The following is a 23201-nucleotide window of genomic DNA, read 5'->3' as shown; positions in this document are numbered from 1 at the left end:
CAAAACCGCTGTATTTCCAGAATTTTCAGATCGCAAATGTCTCATCAGTAATGAAAGGTCTGCTAATCGTGACTCTGAAAATAAGAGTTAAACACTGGTGCCTAAATCATATGTAAATCGTTGCCTTACGGATTAGAGGAGGATCACACAAGTTCAACAACTAGAGAAGCAAACACTACTCACGTCTTCTGACTTGACATGTGTCCACTTAGCCAACAAATCAACACCACTACAGCTAGATCTAATCTGAATTGCCAGAAAGCTTAGATACATACCATTAAAATGTTAAGTCACTTTGTCAGTGTTTTCTAACAACGAGTATAACCTAAAAACGCAGCATTCATCAACAGTCAAAGTCGCAGGGCTGATCAAATAGAAAAAACTAAAAGTAGACCCCAAATCACTAAGTGTATGCCACCGTTATAAACAATCTAACGTCGGCCCAGGCGTAGTCAAAAACAGGTTTGGTACACCGATTCAGAAGTTAAAAAACAAACTTGGATAAAGAAACTATGTTCAAAAAGTAAAAAAGCAACACATAGGTTACATAGAACAGACGAAAAAAACATCAATAAAAGAAATTGCAAGCAGTAGCATGTCGCGTCAAGATTGTGCCGTGTCAAACACAAAGAGGGTATATCTTACCTTCCAGTTACTGTATCAGCAGCCGCTTTAACTGCAAGTCAGAAGGAATGGTCTCAAATGTTACCTTCCCGTTACCATAGATAAGAAAAATTGACTATCACTTTCCTTTTGAGTCACCAGGAAACATTCGCTTGGAATCCACTTCACTGTCCCTCCCTCCCACTATTGCAAAAGAGTTGCAGAGAATGAAACAAATCACTTCCTCGATCACGTGCTTCAATAACTTAGCAAATTTCACGATAAAGTTATAAACAATTATACATGCCCTAGAGTTTAAATGTATAGTCTCCATTCACTTTCTTACATTGTGCAGCTGCACTTGAGCAAACAGGGAGCCCCAGCATTTTTAGGGTTCCCTGAAAGAGACCAATGTGATGAGCTCGCGTTATGACCAGAAAGCAGCTGGCACGAAGGGGAATGCAACAGTGAGCCAGAACAGAAGGCCATCACTCAGAACATACTATCTGCATTTTGGCTACAGTTATGAAGTGCATTACAGCATAACCAAAATAGAGAAGTGATTTAAAAAAATATCCCGAAGCAAAGAAATACTTATCGCGGGTCACACACCTCAAATAGATTAAAATAACCGGACAATACAGACAGAGAATGAAAGAGAAACGCAAACATGAGATAAAGAGGCAACCCTATTTCAAAGGAATACTTGGATTGAAAAGGTGCTTTGGCATTAGTCCTCTCCTGCCGCCTTTATATTTCCGCTTTAGTCTTGGGGAGTGACAAGTTCTCCAGTTGCTTCAGGTTGCGCTAAGGCTTGTAAGGTTTGGCACCCGTTTCAACACAGCTACTGTTTAACAGAATACCAAGGACTAGAAGTCAAATGCACGCCCAACAAGTGGGCAGTTTATGTCAATTGGGGATGGATCCAATTCCTCACTGTGTTCATTGAATTTCTTTCAGGAATTGCGGCAGGTAGCTCAAGACGCCCTAAAATGAGAGGAGAGTCTTGAGTACTTCCTATATGTGTCATTTTGTGGTGCTCCACCTTCATGCTGAGACACAGCAGAGCAACCGGGGAGATTTGGGGACATATTTTGCTGTGTGCGATGGCGGCTGAATATATGGTCAGAATATCATCTGAGATAAATAGTGTGCCCTAAATAACCGATCACACAAATATCTACAGTCAGTAACACAAAATCAACACCCAATGGGACTTTTTTTTTGCAAACAATAGTTAGGACGATATATATATATAATCATATTTCTGCATAAGATATGTCTTAGAGGACGCTGGCTCTACCCCGATGATTTTCACCACGGCTGTGGGGCATCCCCGTCAACTTCTGTTTATCCACACAACCTTAGGTATGGTTGTGGCTTGAATTCTAGAGCTGGAGGTGGCGGTTGGAGGAGAAAGTAGAAGAAAATGGTCCTAGTAATATCTTTCGGCATTGATTGAAACAATGCAGACTCCTGTTTTTCTACACTAACCTAGATCTCATAGATTAATAATCCTCCCAAAGTTAATATATGTATTTTGAAAATCTTGAATTTGAGCGAAGGATTAAAAGTGTTAGTGCCATTACACTGGTTAATAGTAACACTGGTGTTACACGCTATATAAAATGTTATATTTCTTATTGTGGGCAACACAACTATGGTTGGAGCAGGTAGAGGCACGTGAGCATCATTTTAGCAAGGAACCAAGGTAAGTTTTGGAAAATATCTTCAGACTTTAGAGATCCCAAACAATAACTAAAATCATGTATTGGAGGACCTTGAGCACCTTGTATAGCAAAATACTGGCTAATGCCTTGCCTGTCTTTTTACAATACTCTGTATAATCCATCATTTTGGTTCCATCATTTGTTACAGGCTTTTTTTTTTCTTAAAAAGAGTTGTCTAACAGTTGACATGATGAAGCTGGCTGTATCTGTATAATACATTTATTATTAGAAAACAATCCTGATGGGTTTCAATAAGATCCTTAAATTGTGCTGACCATTCAATTATAATCATAGAGGACAATATTTTATGTATCTTGATTGTACACAGTAGTTCCTATTAAATGCATATGGCACGTGCTTCACCCCCTTCTGCTTAGTGGCTAAGGCTTTTTCAAGGCTGAAATATTATTGTGTCCCAGTGTGAGTTAACTGGCCGCACTGAGCTAATTGATTCAAAGCCTAGTAGCACTAATGAGGATGTCGCGCAAGTGAACACATCACAAAATGAGTGGTAAAAGTGCATTGTGTACACAGTGTTTGGGTGTGGAAGATCCTATGTAGGAGAGGAAATAAGGAACATTTTGTGAATGAAGATAGGCCAATTGTTAGAAATTGTGTTTCGGGTTGGCAGAGGTATGCACCTTGCCCAAGCAGGAACCACAATCCTTTCAGGGTAAATCAGATACACACCCTAAAATAACTTGTGCTGCTCACCCTCTGGTAGCTTGGCACAGAGCAGCCAGGCTTAACTCGAGAGGCAAGGTGCAAAGTATTTGTGCAACACTTAAAACAGTAAACCTGTGAAAGTATCACACAAAATAATCTACGACTAGAAAAATTGAGCTTAATTTAATGAACGAAATAAGACCAAAACAACAAAAATCCAATAAATAGAACTGGAGTTAGGAATTTTTAAAGAATATCTACAAATATAGCACTTAGAAACAAAGCGCCAACCGGGGCTATCTGGTCGCGCTTGACTGGGTCAAAACTGAAAGTTTAGGCCGGCAAGAAAGAGCATGGGTTGGATACAGGAACCAAGCTTGTACCACTGCAAAAGTACCTTCGATTGGGGGGGAATGCGTCAACGTTGAGGCCCGATGCACGGAACAGAGGAGGCGATGTGTCGGAGTTGATCTGCATGGATGCAGGTGATGCATCGGTTCTGATCCGCACAGTCGGAGATGCATTGTCAAACCCCTCTTGATGAAGGCGATGCATTGTCGTCGAACCGTGCAGCCGACGATGCAATGTCCTCATCTTCGGTCTGCAGGGGCGATGCATCGAGGTCAGATGTGTTGGTTTTGACCTGTGCAACGATGGAGATGATTGGATTTTAACAGAAGGCAGCCAGAAACCCTACATCCAGTTGTCCAGGACTGGATTGGCATCACCTGCCAGGACAGGATTCACAGTTGGCAGAGTCCAGAGGCTCTAGCAGGGTTGTTGAAAGTCTTTCATGTCCCTGAGGCTTCAAAACAGGAGGCAAGCCAGCAAGCCCTTGGAGTCACTTTGGTTTTGGGAATGTAGAAAGAAATGCAGGTCCAGTCCTTTTTACTCCCAGGCAAGGAGGGCAGCAGGCAGTAAAGCAGGCACAACAAAGCAGGAGTACAGCAAAGTCCAGCAGTGACAGTCCTTTCAACAGCATAGCAGTCCTTTCTCCTGGGAGAATATCCTCAGGGCCAGAATTGTACTGAGTTGGTGGTGTCAGGAGTCCAGTACGTATACCCAGTTGTGCCTTTGAAGTGGGGGGAGACTTCAAAGAGAGGTCTTTAAAGTGTACAAAGTCCTTGTCCTGGCTCCAGACTCACTACAAGGGGGTATGCTGCTCTTTGTGTGGGGCAGGCACAGACCGTTCATGTGCAAGTGTCAGCTCCTCCCTGCCCAGGATGGGCAATCAAGATGTTAATGGCCCATCAGGATGTGGATGGCCCATCAGGCATACCCAAGCTCCCTTTGTGTGTGGCTGTTTAGAGAGTACGCACAAGGCACATATGTCACCCTCCCCAGATGTGTATTCAGAGAGGGAGAGGCACAGAATGTTTAAGTAATAAAATGCCAACTTTCTAAAAGTGGCATTTTCAGACTTACAGCTCAAAAGACGTCTTTACTATAACTTATTTTTAATTATGTGTCCAGAGACACCAAACTCGCAATATATACATCTTTTCCGAATTGGAAATTACACTTATAAAATGTAATAAGGTAATCCCAATGTCAACCTTTGGGACAGACAGGCCTTGCAGTAATGAAAAATCAAATTTAATATTTTTTCACTACCAGGAAATGTAAAGTTAATCCAACTTCTTAAATAGATTGAATCCTGCCCTTAGGGCGGTCCAGGACCTACCTTAGGGGTGATTTATTTGTATTAAAAAAAGAAGGTATAGGCCTGGCAAGAGGGTTAACTTGCCAGGTTGACATGACGGTTTAAAACTGCACACATAGGCAGGCCTTGTAGGAAGATGGACTTCTCTTTGCAGACATACACCCACCTTTTCCCCCCATTTGAACAGCTAGATGCTGTATTTCGACTGACAGTGCACGGAAGCCTGCTAACCAGGCCCTTAGTGCCAGTGTTCTTTACCTTAAAAACTGCAACATGCTCAAGTGTACCCACATTGGCAAAGACTTTAGCACTCCTGTAAGTCTCTTGCAAATGGTACCTATGAAACCTAGGGCATGGGTACTAAAGAGGTTCCCTATGGGCTTCATCGTGTATTATGCCATCCACAGGAACCCACATAACAAATGCATGCAGACTGCCATTGCAGAATGCGTGCCAGGGTGCAAGACAGCATGGCACTCTTCCTGTGTGCAATACCCATGTACACTGCATGTCTTATATGTAATTCACCCCTACAGCAGGCCTCAGAGACCTAAGGCAGGGTGCATTATATTGCATGTGAGGGCACAGCTGCAAAAGCAGATATGCCCCTGTCATGTCTAGTTCCATTACTACGACATTGCAAATGATCAGGAAGTCGTCTTAAGTATACGAAAGGAGCACTGGTCATTACGAGCTACCCAGCTACATAATGGCTTAACTGAAAATAATGGGGTTTGGTATCAAACACCTCATCTCAATCAAATCTATATTGATGCCAGAATCAGATTTATTGTGACATGCACCCAGTGGGTACCATAGAGATGCCCTCTGAAAACCTACAAGTCCTCTAGTGTGTTGGCTGACTGGTATCGACCAGCCTGCCACCACACACAATTTTCTGACCCCCTTTAGGTGAGAGCCCGTGCTTTCAGAGGTCAGAAACAATGCCTGCTCTGGAGGAAGGAGGTAACACCTCATCCAGCAGGAAAGCTAGTGATTTAGCATATCAAGGCCAGAGGCACCAAAGCCTTTGTCACCTTTGATATTCAACAACTGCTTCTCCCCACACTTGGGGAATTCCACCCCCTTCCCTGAAACCCATTTGGCACCAGAGCAGACGGGAAACTAGATAGCCAGTAGGGTTGTTGCACTTCCAGGCTAGGCACACACCCCAAGGTGGGCCACCTGAAGTGGACAGCCAAGAAAGGGTTTCACCATTTTGGATTTGGTGAAACTAGGAACTCTGGGTCAGGATTATGCCCACTCTCCAAAGGAATGGTCATATACGGGGGTGTTATTACCCCAGGAGTAAGTAGCCCATTGGCTACTACTCTACGCTCCCCTAAATGCCCCTAAATTAAGGGGTCTCTCTCTATACCAGGAATTCAGATTTATCAACCTGGGAACAGAAGGACAAAGAAAAGCAGCCACGATAAGAACTGAGGACTTAACCTGAACTTGGTGCCAAACCCTGCTTGCTGCTGGAACCTCAACAATTGCACCGACCCAGCTCATCCTAAAGCAGTGCATCCTTCCGGTCTACAAAAGCAGGCACAACACGGCACCGACCAGCCGTCTAAAAAGACCGTGGCATAAACTGTCTCATGATGACCTACACAAGACATTAGGGGACTTTCACCCTGACTCTAACGCTGACATCAACACTAACTACAGCACGTTTCACGAGTGGATTACGAGCGGACTAGACAGTCTTATCCCTGCTAAATGGACAAAAGGTCGTAACTCGCCATCGAACCCCTGGTACAACGACACACTCAAAAAACTACGAAAAGAGTGTAAAAAGGCAGAACGCCTTTGGCGTAGGGAATACAATAAAGAAGGAAAAAGTGAATACCTTTTGCTACAAAAAACGTACCATAAAGCCATCCGTGCTGCACGGACCGCCTTCTACGCCGACAAAATTGAAACCAGTCCCACCCCCGCGAAAGAAATTTTCAAACTCGTGCAAGAACTACAGAGCAGTAAAACATCCCCCCCTATGATCTCCTCTGAGCAACAGTGCGAAGAACTTGCTAAATTCTTCGTTGACAAAGTGCAGAAAATTTACACCTCCTTCCCCCAGCATGACCCTAATACCATTAGCTACCCCTCCGCTTCTCTTAGCTACTCGACTTTGACCTACATCCCAGAAATCTCCAAAGACACTCTTACTATACTTTGCAATAAAGTCAAGTCTGGCTCCCCCGCAGACCCTATGCGCCCGGCCCAATTCCTTGATTCTATCAACTTCTTTCTACCAGCACTAACCGCCATCCTGAACCTCTCCTTTACTTCAGCGTGTGTACCATCTGCCTGGAAGCAAGCGTGGGTTTCACCTATCATCAAGAAACCCACCCTAGATCCATCTAAACCGGAGAACTTTCGCCCAATCTCCCTGCTTCCATGGCTTTCCAAACTCGCTGAAGCACATGTTAACAGCGCTCTATCCCAACATATGGTCAAAAACAACATTCTGGACCCATCAAAAAATGGGTTCAGATCAGGCCATAGCACTGAGTCTGCTCTTTTAGCCACCACAGAGCACCTCCGGACGATTTTGGATGCCGGTCAAGGTGCTGCGCTGATCCTCCTGGATCTCAGCGCGGCCTTTGACACGGTATCCCATGTCATCCTTCTTAAACGTCTGGAGACCTTTGGAGTAACGGGCCATGCCTTGGAGTGGTTCAGATCCTTCCTCGAAAACAGGTCCTTCCGAGTCTCTGCCCCCCCCTTTCTATCTAAACCCCACCCTATTGAACAGGGTGTCCCACAGGGCTCTGCGCTAAGCCCCTCTCTTTTTAATCTTTATGTTCAGCCTCTAGCGGCAGTAGCCAAAGAATGGGGCTTGACATTGGTATCGTACGCTGACGATACACAACTGGCCATTGCCCTCTCAGACGGACCTTCCAACCTTTCCTCTAATTTTAAAAACGGACTCTCTGCGGTCGCCCAATGGATGACCACAAACTGCTTAAAACTCAACGGCGGAAAAACAGAGGTGCTTCTCCTTGGCAAAAACACCAGCCTTTGGAATGAGCAATGGTGGCCATCCTCCCTTGGTACCATCCCTCCCCCCAAAACCCTAGTGAAAAACTTGGGTGTCTGGATGGACGACTCACTCAACTTTCGAGCTCACACCAAGAAAGTTGCCGGCACCTGCATTGGCTTACTGAGAAGCCTTAGCCATATACTAAACTTTTTTGACGCAAAGACCCGCCAACTCATCATCCAAGCCACCATCCTCTCGCGTCTAGACTATGCCAATGTACTCCTTCTTGGCGCCAACAAATGTGAGTTAGCACGACTCCAACGCGTGCAGAACGCGGCCGCTAGAACTCTGGTCGGCCTTCCCCGCAGATGCTCAGCCAGAGCAACCATCAGGAAACTGCATTGGCTTCCGGTTGACTCCAGAATCAAGTTTAAGACCCTCATCACGACCTTCAAAATTCTCAAACTTAACACTCCCCCTCTGCTTCAACCCCTTCTCACTCCCTATGCGCCGTCACGGAACCTAAGATCCTCCAACCAAAACCTTCTCTGCGTCCCACGCATAAAACTCTGCCGCATGGGCGGACGCTCCTTCAGGTTCCTGGGAGCCAAGATGTGGAACGAACTACCACATCATATTCGCGAGATAGACAACCTATCTGCCTTCCGGAAGGCAGTGAAAACTCTTCTATTCCCTTGCCCGTAAACTTTCCTCCGTCCTCGGACCCTCTAGCTCAGGATCGGATCTGGGTTTCAGCGCCGGGACGCCTCATTGCCGGGGCAGCTGTTGCGCTTCACCAAAACAATAAGTAAGTAAGTAAGTAAGTAAGCCATTGGAGGACTGTCCAGCACTTCAAAAACCACAGAGTATCTCTCTTGGGGTGGAAGAGCTATCCCCCTGCATCTACAGGCATTGGCAGCACTTGCCTGGTTCTTCGTATTGCAGGACATCGGGCCCATCGAGGAAGCATCTCACCAGAAGGAGGTCACTGTGATTCCTAGAGAGAAGTCCCGTCTCTCCGGCGAGTTTCTAGATTCCAGACCCTCCAAGAGCCTCCCGGCACTAAGACCATAGGAGCATTTGCCACAACTAAAGCTTAATGAATGTCCAGTAGAGACACCACCACCGCCAAAGCTGACCTGTTATCAAGGAACTTAATGACCGACAAGGCCTACACCGAGAGTGGTCCTGCTTTCTTGTTTTCTTTCCCTCTCCAGGTACACCCAAGAACCATGAGAGCCTCCAACGCAAGTGGCCAGCAGGCCAAACACCTCTGCACCAGAGCCCTGCAGCTCAAGTTTACAGAAGCCATCTGCATCCCCTTACTCCAAAGACCCTTATGAGTCGAGCCCCACTTTGGGTTCTGCCACGCTTGTCCTCAAGCCCCTCTATGCAGCCCCGGTTGTTTTGACAGGTACCTTTACACTTCAACCACGCTCAGGTCTACCATTGCAACCAGCGCCTTTGCATCCAGACACACCAGGGCAGGTAAATCCGAACTAATGGTGGTACTTTGGACCTTGGCCCCCAAGCACTTTGAGTCCTAAAGGGCACCTTCTACTCCACTTGCAAGTATCTGTTTGAAGTACATGTCTTTTCTTCCCATAGGATAACAGTAGCACGTTCGAGGCTCATGCCTCTAATCTGACAGCTCTGCAATTTTTACTGTTTTCTCTGTAAAGATTATACTCTCTAAAGTATTTACCTAATCCCAAAGATCTTGGCATCTAAAATATATAAAAGTCTATGTTATTTTCCTAAATTGGTCACGGATTTATTTTCGAGTGTATGTCTCATTTATTGACTCTGTGTGTACAACAAATGCTCAACACTCCCCTCTGATAAGCCTAACTGCTCGACCACAATACCACCAATAGAACATTTGGTATTATTAAAGGAAGCCCTTGTAAACCATAATGGGTCAGCTGGACTTTCTGCATGGTGTATCCCTACATTGGTACACTACATAAAAAGTCAGCTTCCTACATGGATGCACCATGGCTAGGCTACTTAAGTGAATGACACAAAGAGTGCTTCAGGCCCACTAGTAGCATTTAATCTACAGGCCCTGGGCACATGCAGTGCACTTTACTAGAAACGTATAAGCCAATCAAATATGCCAGTAGGGGTGAGCCAATAGGACCATGTTTAGAGGAGAGAGCAAATGCACTTTAGCACTGGTAAACAGGGGTAAAGTGCCCAGGGCCCTAAAGCCAGCAAAAATGAGGTCAGAGAAGTGGAGTAAGCAGGCCTGATACATGTATACAATGGCTACTCAAGAGGGTGGGACAATCAGTGCTGCAAACCCACTAGTAGCATTTTATTTACAGAGCCTGGGCACATATAGTGCACTTTACTAGGGAGATACAAGTAAATTAATTATGCCAATTGTGTATAAACCAATGTCACAATGTTTAAAGGAGAGAGCAAATGCGCTTTAGCACTGGTTAGCAGTGGTAAAGTGCCTAGAGTCCTAAAGCGAATACAAATGAGTTCAGGAAAAAAGGGGAGGAGGAAGCCAAAAGGTCTGGGGTGGCCGGGCAGAAAGGGCCATTTCCAACACCAGTCACATGGGCAATAAAGGAAGGAAATATCAGAAGACATGAAAGTTTACATTGTTAACTTTTGAATGTTTAGAGACGTCCGCTGCCAAGAGAAATCACATGAATGTCCACTTAGCACTGGTACAGAATGAAACAGAGTAGCATGCAGTTACAGAGAGAGGGGATGACAATCTTACCAATGGTCCTCAAAGATGAAAAACAGGTCTCCTGTGGTCCTAACTAAAGAGAAAGTACTAAAAACCCCCAGGTATACTAATGAGCATGGTCCAAGGACAAGAAAGTACGTATTTTGTTTCTGTCAGATGTGTCCTAGTATGTGTGTGCTGGCTCAGTCCTTTATATGTCTAGTGTAGAGGTTTTCTTCCCAACAGGTGTTTTTGTGTGGGGAATGGAAGTAATGAGAGCATAATACCGGGAAATAAAAGCTATTATATGCAAGAGAGGTTAGAGGTATATGTCTGAAAACGCATATGTGGGAAAGGTAGGACCCAACTATGAAGTAAGTACTGTGTTTTATTAATGAGTTTGGTGTGGATACAGATATTGGCATTTTCAAACGTTTTCATAATAATTTTAAGAATATGCAAAATGAAGGCTGGAATATAAGTTTGACATATGCAGCTATATGACATTATAATCAACACTACGATATGAGAGAACAAGTGACAACCATTCAGTGCTTGGTCCAAACTTGCTAACTGTAATATGTCCGGTGTTATATGGGTTCATCCAGGTTATTACTGTCAGTTCTTAGTACTAAAGTTGGAACATGTGTAAACTTTGCATATCTTTGCAAAACCAGGTTGAAGGTTGGAGCAGCGTATATTTTATTATTCTCAATTTAGCTGGGAGGCTGTCTATTGTTTTAAACCCAAAACAATCTTTTTTACACTTCTTAGAAAGACGCTCTCTCCAATGCAAGTTTAAGAGAAAATAACACTCCCAATTCTCACCTAGTGACGTTCTTAAATGTTGGCATGTATGAAGCAGGCACGGAGGAAAATCTGTCATGCATGTATCATATAACCTTGAAATGGTGCTACTAACAGTTTGGAAGAGAATAAAATAATCTTCAGAGACGCAGATCGGGTACAGAACATCCTTTTTGACAGCAAATTCTACTAAAGTGCAATGCTGTTGTTTGGGTGCTAGTGAGTTTGTTGTATTGGTTCCTTTTGTTTCTTTTAACTATATTTAAAGCATTTTTTAAAGGAAACGAAAAAGAACATAGAAGCTGCAGATTTTAATACAATTGTGCAATCGAGAGAGTTTGAACTATATCTAAAGGATATGAAAAAAAGAAGTGGGCCAAGGATCTACTAGTAAGAAGGAGAAAGTGGAGTGGCAGAAAGTGCAATTTGGAAGGGGAGTGTCAGGTGCTAAGTGTATAGGAGAGTCGGAAAAGAACCTGCAGTAGATTAGATAACAACAGAAGACCAGTGAGTGGAGAACAGAAATATAAAAAAAAGACAAAAAGGAAACTGAAGAATAAAAAATAGAACGCTCTAACATGGTCATAAAGATGTCCCATTCCTCGTCATCTTCAGTATCGGGAGTCAGCATTAATAAATGGTCTCTGGTCAACTGCCATATGTCTCTTAGTTGCAAAGTCGGAGGCTGCAGTGAGGCATAAAGTGCACTCGCAGTATCACTATAGGACAGAATATGCAACCAGGCTGCTTCAGTAGGTTATGTGCTACCCCAATGGAGGGACATCTGTTTGGCTAGCAGCAACGCAATAGCTGTAAAACGTACTATGCCCACACGTAAAGGCTTAACATATGCAAGGAGGGTCAATAACGGGTTAGGAGTAGTGTCTGCTCCATCGTGCGAGATAATACAGAATGGACTATTTCCCAGAAAGTGAATATCGGAGCACAATTCCAAGCCAGATGAATAAAATCGGCATGTTCCACTGCGCATTTAGGACAGCGGTGTGATCTAATGGGATCTAGTTTGGACAAGGCTTTGAAGGTGGTGTAGGCACAGTGTAGGTATTTAAAATGTAGCAATTTGTGACGGTGAATTTTTGAAAATCAGTTTGGTTTGTCCGCAACAGCAGTACCACGTTTTGTCGGGAAGGGGTATCCCACATCTCTCTCCCGTTGTATTGTTTCTTAGTTTCGAACGCTTGGACATTTTCTTGCAGTACAACCATGAGACATTGATTTTGCCTTCTGAGATCTAAGCCTAAAAAACTTAGGAAAAGGCTCACTCTATGAACTTAGATTAAAAAAAAAATCTGACTTTTTGTTCACGACACCAAGGCTTACCTGCAGTTAGAATACACTCAATTTAAGAATGCATTTTCAGGGACCACCCAAGATGGTGGACTAGAAGCACGAGAGCCCCCAAAATGGACGTCAGCCATTCTTTAGTCATTTGGCAGATATAGGTCACGCATGCTGCCAACAGACAAAGATGTAGACTACATCCGCAGGTCAAGAACTGTAGTCTTCATAAGAAAGGACACATATGACAAAACAGCTGCCCACCCACCACAGAAACAAAAGCAAAATCATTGGTAGTATATATATTTACAAGGGGACTCACAGATACCAAAAGATCCCTACTTCCGGCGAAGTACCCCAGGTTTCCTTACTGTTCCTTTCAACCTCTGCATGGAGCCCACTGGGCTCTACTCACAGATAACAGCATGAAGATTCACCAACATACAGACACTATACAACTCTACTTAAAAGCGCCATCTGCTCAAGACATCCAAAGCCTCAAACACTGCCTGCACCATACGCGGATCTGGACATCCAGCACCTGCTTGAAGCTCAAACCAACCAAGGCAGAATTCCTGATATTTGCCAGGAACAACATGCAAGAAATGGTACAAACCTGGCTCTACAACATGAATCTTGAAGGCTTCAAACCCCAACTTTCACTGAATGCCAAGTCACTTGGATTCACCTTGGACACCAGCCTCATACTAAAGGAATACACTACTAAAACAATCATTGGCATAGCCAATAGGTCTCGCCTTTAGGACCTTATAAGTGTTTAGCCAGAGTGGCGCTTCCTCCGCTAAGGCGGCGGAGCGTCATCCACTGCTTTGCAGCAGTGAAATAAAGGAAAAATAAAATTATACCTCAGGTTATCATTATTTAATTTTTTCCTGCTGCAGCAGCTTGGCAGGCGGGGCTGAACTGATGACAGAGGAGCAGGTGGAGGAGTTGTGGCACACAGTAAGTGCGCATGACTGTGTGGCCGGCCGTCTAGGGCCGGCCAAACAGTCTTGCACACTTTACAGGTTCTCCACCAAGGCTGTATTACAGACTGGTTGGAGAAGATGCCCAGGCTCCCACTGCCTGTCTAAGCGCCGAACCACGGTACTCAGACCAATCACAATTCTTAGGAGAGCCTGGGTGCTTCATGTTGCAGCCAGAGCGGAGGGACGACGAGGAGGGATGCGGTATGTTTTTTTCTTCTTTTTTTACACTTCCCACCCGCCCCGCCACCCTTGATCCGAGCTGCCACTACTGGCTATTGGCTTTGCTAGTTTCTTTAAGATACGTTGTAGAGCATTGTGGCTGCTGTGCAGCATGTTGAAAAGTTATTATAAACAAGCATTGAAAATGCAATAGGCCTCGCCTTTTATTAAGTTAAAGCCATTTGCTTTGCTAATGGTATTATATAGCAAAGCAAATGGCTTTAACTTAATAAAAGGCGAGGCCTATTGCATTTTCAATGCTTGTTCTAGACTCGCAAACTCTCCAGTTTTTTTTCGCGCTCTAGTCATCTTAAAACTGGGTCGCAGTCTGCACTTAGAAGGTTCTTGGCACGTGTAGGAATGTTCATAGGAGCAGGTCGGGGAAATGCAGTCTCTAGACGGGAACTCTAAATACCTGTTAGCCCCAGAGACACACAGATGTTTCAGGCAACAACCCAGCCGTAGCGTGCCCATGAATGTTTAGTAATCCAGGGGAGATGTGTGTGTAAAGGGAACTCTATGTGAGCGGGAGGGCTATTATTATTGGATGTGCCATGGAAGCTGTGTTGAGAGGGGGTTCGGTGTGCCCTGAACTGTCTGATAGAGGGGATGCGGCAGACGGTGAGGTGTAGGTCCCGAGGTGCCCTTGGTTTATGAGAGGGTAGAGTCCACAGGGTGCTGCTTTTGGTGGGGGCGGAGATGGTGTCTGTTGAAGCCGCATTCAAGAACAATATAGTGTGAGTGAGGGCCAGTGTAGGGAACGTTGAGGGGCAATAGTTGCTTTAGTATAGGGGCAGGGTGTTCCTTACCATACCTTTCAGGACTACGTTTGGGCACAGGCTGGCCCCTGCTTGTGCTGGCTTCATAGAGGAGCGGCTCCTATGGAGTATGGAGCAGAGGCACAACTAGAGCTAAATTTCGGGGGGGGGGGGGGGGGCTAAGAAAAAATTTCGGGGGAGCTGAATCTTTAAGCAATAGGCAGAGTGGAGCTGCAGGGGCTCTTAGAAGGGGTGAAACAACAGCAAGGCCTCATTAACATGCAAATGGTCTTTTAAAGACCTATGAAGTACTTGGGTGCGGCTGTGTGTGTGCCTGGGAAGCGGTCTCATCCCGGGCTGCCACACACGACGGGGGGGCTGAAGCCCTTTGAGTCCAATGGGTGTTGCGCGCCTGGTATGGCGTCATTGAGCTGCATTACAGGGCATGCGGTGGCATGCCGAGGGTACCCCGCCTCCCTGACGAATCTAGTGGGTTAAGAGGGGAGCTACAAGACATGCTGTACCATAGCAAGGGTACCCTGCTTCCCCGACGAATCTAGTGGGGTACAAAAGAGCCTCAATCCATGTCGAACCTGGCGATGGGTACCCTGCCTCCGAGAGGAGTTCAACGGGGGGATATAGTACACGCTACAGCATGCCCAGGGCACCCTGCCTGCAGAAGGTGTCTAATATGGCTACGGTACCTGGTTTACCATGCCAAGGGTATCCTGCCTCCGTGAGGAGTTCAATAACGGGTATAATCACACTGCAGCACATGCCGCACAAATCAGAGGTACCTTGCCTCCGAGGGAACAGTTTCATTGGCATACAGCACTAGCTCTGTGTACTCTGCTTCAAGGAAAAGTCTGATAAGGTATAATGGTGTCATATAGGGGTATAATGGTGCCACAGTGCACGCAGGACCATGCCCAGGTTACCCTGCCTCAGTGAGGTTTAGCAGGGTAGAGGGGCGCTGCAGTGCATGTTTCACCGGGGAAAGCCTGCTTTAATTCTGTGCGGGGGAGGGTTGAGTTTGGCGGGGTAGAATGGTGTCAGACTAGTTCTACCATGCCGAGCCCCTCTGTGAAATGGTGGATGGGGGCACTGGTATTAATATGCATTCAGTACGTTACACCATGCCGATGTTGCCCTGCATCTGTGCGGAAGGTATTGAGGAGTACGGTTAGGTATAACATTGTGACAGATACCGGTGCTACAGCGCATGTCACAGCCCCCCCCTTCAGATCATATTCCACTGCCCCTGTAAGAGAAGTACCACAGCAGGGTATATTACGGAGGATGCTGTGGGTACTGCTGGGATCGGGGTTATAGTATAGGCCACATAACTCTGGAAACCTTTTACCTTGCTGACCACGTTCTGCCCCAGGCCGGCCCGGATCTGGCGTTGTCCCGGCTGCCCAGGCACCAGTAGTCGGGTTGATCCAGCAGGAAGGAGTCTGAGAACTGGCTGAAGCCAATGAAGAGCATGGGGATCCAGGTGAGCAGCACCAAGCGCCGCGTGTAGGACCCAAGCCGCCCGCCACGGGCATCACCTCGCGGTCGAAGTCTAGCAGCAGACGCCGCCGCCAGGCGCTCACATGGAGGGAGTGCCACGCGATGCGGCACCGGGATCACTCGGCCGACAACAACCGGAGGGGGAGGGGGGGCATGGGGGCGCTGCAAGGTCTGAGGCAAAGGAGCGCCGAGGTGCGCTGGGGGGAGTTGTAAGGATGGGCAGCAAAAGGTCGGGTTACGGGGTAAGGCGGGGAAGCAGGCCTTGCAGGGGGAGGGTGGTAGGCAGCGGCAGACCACGCATGAAAGGTTTTCTTGTCTTTATGGGGCCCCATAAAGATAAGAAAAAGCTTTACTACAAACGTAAAGCAAGCGAGCCAGTGTACGTCACTAGACGCTCTTTTCCAATGCCTGCCACCGTTTAGCATAAACGGTGACGCCACCCAATGGAAAAGAGGGGCGGGGCTTAACGCCCACTAGAGAAATCTCTTCAAATCATTAAATCTCGCCAGCGAGACTATGCATTTCTGCGCAGTCTTACGCCAGGCGAGACCTAAAAAGTGTTATAACCAGTTTTTTTACTGTATATTTAACCAAGAAGACATTATGTACAACTGAACGAGCCTATTAAACACGCATTAAAAATGCAATAGGTCGCGCCTTTTATTAAGTTAAAGCCATTTGCTTTGCTATACAATACCGTTAGCAAAGCAAATGGCTTTCACTTAATTAAAGGCGAGACCTATTGCATTTTCAATGCTTGTTTAGGGTTGTGGTAGAAATGTTAAAATAATAACTCGTCCCTCAATAATGTATTTTGTAATTACTTCCTATTACAAAATACATGCCCGTCCAATCCACTTTTTACTCTACTAATTGTTGGAAGCTTTTGTATTTTTAACAAATGTTAATTCCGGATCCAAGATTCGATATCAGGCGCTCCCTATTTTTCTTATTTTACCAGTCTCACAAATGTGATTTCTGGCATGTGCTTTTTCAACGCTTTGGATTCTCATATGTCATTTATTTCCTACAGCTGGGGGCACGCCCTTTCCTACCACCGGCAGCCCCCAGTTCTGCCACTGCTGTTCCACTCTGACCACATGAGACATCATTCAAGCCCTGGTGCTCTTCTGCAGCTCTAAGTAGCATTGGCTGGATTGTTTCTACTGCACCCACTGCAGACACAGACATCGGCACCGGGCAGATGCTGCCTGCTGCCCCAGGTCTGCCGAGGGGCCTACCTAGGAAGCAACGGGGGGCAGAACTAGGGAGTGCAGTGTTGCACTGCAAACAAGGTAACAGATGAAGCAGAGAAGCTGTCGCACACACACACATCCAAAAAACACAAAAGAGCAGGAGTCCACGATCATGGTTGAGGCAAAGCCGCGCCGGAGCAGCTGTAACTTACGCAGCTAATGAACAGACTCACATATAGCCCAGTGACGCGCCAGCCTCCTGCTCTAAGTGTACACTGCAGTGTACTGTAAGGGAGCTACCAGCCTAGGGGTACTGCTACTTCTACGGTGTGCTCTCTGCAATCCTCACAGGCTGAAGCCAGGGCTCTGTGTGAATGGTGGTGAACAGCAGGCGGAGTGAGTATATGGGGAGCTCAGTTGTTTATTAATGGGTGTGTTGTAAGGTTGGAACCCTGGCGGAGCTGTGCTTTCATTACGTGCTGAGAAACACCGAGTACACCACGCCAGCCGCATGACACCAAACAAAGCCCAGAGATGCGCAAGTGAAGGCGTCCAAGAGAAAGCGCTGATGAGTAAACAGATGGGTAGTAGGCTGTGCTGTACACAGGAGAGCTACTCGCAGGTAGTGGGAGAGCTACCAGTAGCCCAGGAGTTAATCCTTGGAGAACCCAGGGCTATTTATTGTTTTTTCTGCAGATGAACTGTTAGATGTACATGCGTGTGTTGCAACACCTTCTAACTCCCCTCATTCCAATTCCACTGCCTGGGTGCTGAGCTGTCACTGAAAACAAACACAGGCACTCAGAGGTTGATTCACCAAGGGGAGAAATGCCAGCTATCTACTTATGCGTGTGTGCTGGAACTTTTATTTTTACTACATATGGCCAGGAAGTACTATTTACTGCTGCCTGACCTCAAAATCTGATAGGAAGAAAAAGCTAAATCGATACGTGGTGCTGCATCAAAATTAGCCCATTAGGAGCCCTTCTATCCTGCCATTCCCAAACTTGGTATCCTTTTTGGGCTCTACTTATGTTAACTGTTTACCGGTTTCCAACATGGGCACCTGTTGGAGGTGGTCCGGCAGTCATGTTGAGAACAGGAAAACACTTCATGTATGAGGTGGGTGTGACGGCTACCACGGTGAGGACAAGCAACTCCTGAGGTTCTGATGTACATCTAGTGATTACGCTCCATAGCGTCACTTCTCAGGGGTGGGTGGATGTGGCAATATATCCAGGGCCAGAAGGATGGTGAATCACAGATTAACATATTTACACCAAGGTAATCACACAATGTCACACAAACCCAAATGAAACTGCATGGAAAACGTGCCTCCTGTAGCACTACTATGCATTCACAACTGTGGCATAACAACCCAATCCTTTGAATGCACAACCAGCAGCAATGTAACTCTCTCCTCTCTGCCTGTGGCAAGCTCCTCTTCCCTCGACCACAGTTGCAAAAAACCCACTCCTCACTGTAACTCATCTCTACACAGGCACACAGTGCTAACTCTCTCCCCATCCACCCTCAGTGCCTCCCTAGTGCTGACTCCATCGACTTTGGTAAGCATTGCAGTTTTCACATTTGCATCCATCTCCCCTCCCCACGCATCTGAAAGAGGTGCTATAGTGATACACCCCCCACGTGGTGTAACCTAATGCACACACCTCAACTATATAATCTGCCACCCATCCCTGTTTGTGACACCCTGACAGCAGACACCCTGCACAACAGCCAGATGTCCCTTGCTTTTTGTCATAAGATGAACTCGTAATTTCACCACTGCACCTACATTTTATATTGGGCTGCAGGAGTTAATGTTTCCAGTAATTTCAGCAAAAGTTAGCCTGATCCTTCAGGAAGGGAGGCGGTTCAGATTTCACAAGCTCATCAAGGTAATTTATGATTGGACATGTTCAGGCTTTCTGCGAAACCGATGACAAAGTTCAAACTCTGCACCGCAGAGAAAAGTACAAAACCTAACTGCGCGGGGAGGAGGACCACAGCATCGACTCTTTCCGGTGGAAATAGAACAATAAATGTTCACGGCGTGATTATAAGGCAGCCTTGTTTGTGTGTTTACACTCCCCGCATTTCAAGTAGAGCCCAGAAGCAACACGTACACATTTGTGTAAATTGTGTGAGTGCATGGCGAGCCACTGAAAACTCGTCCTATCGATCTGAACCCATAGAAAGCCGCACCTCTGTCTGGTCTCTTCACCCAATATCCATGATTTAAGTTGCTGGCTGAGGAGTCGGACACTGAACACCAGCCATTAAAAGCGCCCCGTGCCCCTACTCTCTACAGTGCGCTGGAGGGGGAGGGGCAGACTTCGTGCCACATGATTGTCAGCATATGGGCCAATTGATGCCGGGTGCAAGCGTTTTCTGTTTTCACATGTGCAGAGACCGTGGCTGGACGCGCTAAGGAGACGTGCGCCCACCGATGCGTGCTTTTCACCCACAACGGCCCCGTACAAGCCGCTAGATGGCAACGAATGCCAATCATTACAAATGCCGGTTGGTGGCAGTTCATGTGAATGTGCCGAAGGTAGGGTGACCAACTGACATGGGTGCAAATTCAGGACGGTGAGTGTAAAAATTCAGGACAAAGAGTCAAAATTCAGGACAAAAATTCAGGACAGGAGGTCAAAATTCAGGACAAAACTTCGGGACAAAAGGTACATTTTACAGACACATCAGAGGAGGTCGCGCAATAGAATATAATTAAGCCCATCCATATCCAAACATATCTAATCATTTGCAAACCTATCCATCATGTATCCTTCTATCCATCATTTCACTCATCCATCCCTCCATCCACCCTTTCACTCATCCATCCATTATCCATCCATCCATCCATCCATCCATCCATCCATCCTTTCACCCTATTCATCAGTACACTCATCCATCCACTCTTCCACCCATCCATTCACTAATCCATCCAGCCTTTTATCTTTTCACCCATCCAGCCATCCTTTCACTCACTTATCCATCCATCCAGTCACTCATCCTTCCACCCATTCACCCTTTGTTATCAATCCATCCTCCCTTTCTCTCTCCATCGAACCTTTCACTTAGCCATCCTTCCTTCTACCCATCCATCTACTCATCCACTCATGAATCCATCCATTGACCCTATCAGTCATCTATCCATCCATTTGTCCATCTAACCTCCCTTTCACTCCCTCATCCATCCTTACATCCACCTGCTCACTCATCTGTCCAGGCATTCACCCTTTTACTTATCAATTTATCAATCAATCCATCATTTCCCTCATCCATCCACCCATTAACTCACCCATCACCCACCCGTTCACTCATCCATCAATCCATCCTTTCACTCTTCCATCCACTCTTTTACCCATCGATCTACCCTTCCACCCATACATACATCTTTTTACTGTTTCTCTCATCCATCCTTCAACTCACTCATCCATACATCCTTTCTCTCATTATCCATCCATTCACCCTTTCACTAATCTATCCAGCCATCCCTTCATTTACTCACTCGCCCACCTTTTCATATGAATAATGATCTGAGCCTGTGTCTGCAGAATTGCAGACAGAAGAGGCCCATCAAGAATTTCACCCTTACTGTAGTTCCTAAGGCAATGGGTGGGGGTAGGGTTCCCTATGCCCCGGCACATAGGAAATCTGAAAACATGAAATTCATGGGTCATGCATGATGGACAGTGCCAGGCCCTGAGGTGACTTTTACATGGTGTTGTTTCCAGGGCTTTAAGTGTGATGAAAATACCGGGGGGTCTAACCAAAGGGGGTGTTCGATGTAATTAAGGGCGTGGCTTAAAACACGTAAGCTAAAAATCTGTGCTTAGTATAGTGTGCTGCCTGACTGGTATTTTGCCTCTTCTGTCATTGTATCCAGATATATAACAACAAGTAATGTTACACCTGCAACAAGCCAGAACTATTGGCTTTGTCAATGGTTGTTAGTTGCATAAAATAAAAAAGTAGCAATCATGGCTTCCTTGAATATAATATTGAAAATGCATAAGTTCTAAAATGACGAGACTGTGAAAGAACTCTAGCCCCTTCTTTTTAACTTCTTTCACCAGCACCTTTTGTTGAGCTGGATTCTCATGTAGCAACATTGGCGTTTTTGCACATTTCTTCTGTCTGACAGAATGCCCTGCCCTAGACGGAGCCTGGGGGAGGCCCACCACATGCTTTACCAGCCTAGAATGGACCATTGTCATTCTGTATGTGGCAATCAGCCAGCATACAGAATGACAATGGTCAGGTGGGGCTGCTCTTGTGCTCCGAGGAGGAGTGCAAGGCGGCCCCATCAGGGAGTTGAGGCTTCATGCAGGGACAGTGCTGTTTCCTGCAATGCCCAAAATTACGGACATAAGGCGTCCCGTAAAAGGGATCCTCACGGACAACGGACGTGAGGTCCAAATTACGGACAGACTGTGAAATTTATGGATGGTTAGTCACCCTACATCATACATAATCACATAAAGATGCACCCTCACATGCACACACAGACCATCACGCACACATGCCACCTCATATGCACAGAGTAGGAACTCACATAAATCCAATGACATCACAAGTTGCTAAAATAACACAAACACGCATACCTCTCACCGTCGCAAACCATAAATTAAAATCATATATGCTTATAACATGTGAAAATGGGCAAATGTTTGGAAACCCTTTGTTATTGACGCCTATATTTGCTGAGTCAGCATTTTACAGTGGCAGAAGAGCAGGCATCCCACCTAGTCTAAAAAAAAAAAAAAAAAAGACACCTTGCCCGCTCTGGGTGTGGTGTACACTTCGGCGAAAGTCCCTAATAAAATGAAGGCAAAAGACTTTGGAAAATGGAGCACTTTTGCAGCATCGGGAAAGGAATATGGTGATTAATGAAAAACTGACCCCAGATTCTAAGTTTCTTAAATGTACTTGATAACACTCATCCACAGGCTCAACTACCTCAGTGGTATTAGACCAGAGCCAGTTCTATCAAAGCTGTGTTTTGAGTAATTTTATTGCAGGCTGCACAACTTGTTATGAACCGAGAGGAATCCTGTCCCTTGTGCGAGGGATGAGACACCAGCATCATGCAGACGCTCATGAACACCTAAATCAGTTTGGGTGAACTGACCCTGGCATATGCATTTGTTGAATTTGCCACACTGTTCACAAATATAATGTATGTTATACCAATTTGGATTTTTTTTAATTTGTATATTTCTGGACCCTTCCAGGTTTTTTCAGTGTACCTACTGGTGTGACATAGTACAAGTATCTTCTGATAAGTATCAGACGTCTTACATTAATACCTTTGGACGCCTTCATTTATCACTAGTTTCTGAACAGAATCAGAATGCCATGAGCACCTCTTACATTACACAAGGTCACATTAGTTTGTAGGCACCGGAGATTAAGAGATTTGCCAGAATAACAATGTTTAATCCTGAATTTATTTTTTATTTCATTGTGTGTGGGTTACTTTTTTGCCTTCCTAACTGCATATGAAATAAAGTCCTTACAGAATAGTTTGTTCTTCTCAGCAATCTCTTTGACCCTGCCACCAGTCTCAATGACCCCAGCCCCCATAGCACCATTTGTATATTTTACACTTCAAGTCTGTAAATGAAAACCGCCTGGAATTGCGCCAATAAAGAGGGCCACACTTCCAGGCCGTCTTCATTTACACTTCTCTGCTAAGGCATTTGCACCCCCCCTGGGAATGCAGTCACAGACCCCAAGGGGGGCCCTCCCCACAGTATGAAGACCTCTGGCAGGAGGAGGCCCAGCAAATGCCGTATCTGTACAAAGGGGCCCATCTTCACTCTGTGTTTGACAATCAGAATGATAATGGCCGATAGCAATCTGTGCCACGAGGGGCTGCTGCAGGCCTTTCAGTTCACAGCAGTGCGAGCTGGCCCCCTGCAGTGAGAGTTAGAGAACTCTCAGGCTGCTTGCAGGGGGGACAGCTTGCACCAACGCCCAGAATTACGGACAAAAGGTGTCCGTGAAAGATTTCCTGACGGACAACGAACAAGAGGCCCAAATAACGGACAGTCCGTGAAATTTACG

General features: G+C 45.9%; 1 protein-coding gene across 2 annotated transcripts in view; it reads right to left on the bottom strand.

Moving 5' to 3' along the window:
- Positions 1-23201, bottom strand: part of RARS1 (arginyl-tRNA synthetase 1) — a 219223-nt gene that overhangs the window by 184488 nt on the left and 11534 nt on the right. The window contains exon 1 of one of the 2 annotated variants that reach the window (XM_085617845.1): positions 646-744. The exons of the other annotated variant lie outside the window; for it this stretch is intronic. The gene's annotated coding sequence lies outside the window, so the exon portion shown is untranslated. Of the gene's footprint in view, positions 1-645; positions 745-23201 lie in introns of those variants that run through there. 2 annotated transcript variants of the gene reach the window in all.

This window comes from Triturus cristatus, chromosome 7, assembly GCF_964204655.1.
Source record: "Triturus cristatus chromosome 7, aTriCri1.1, whole genome shotgun sequence".
NCBI classification, from domain to species: Eukaryota; Metazoa; Chordata; class Amphibia; order Caudata; family Salamandridae; genus Triturus; species Triturus cristatus.
This window is presented reverse-complemented; position numbering and strand designations above follow the sequence as displayed.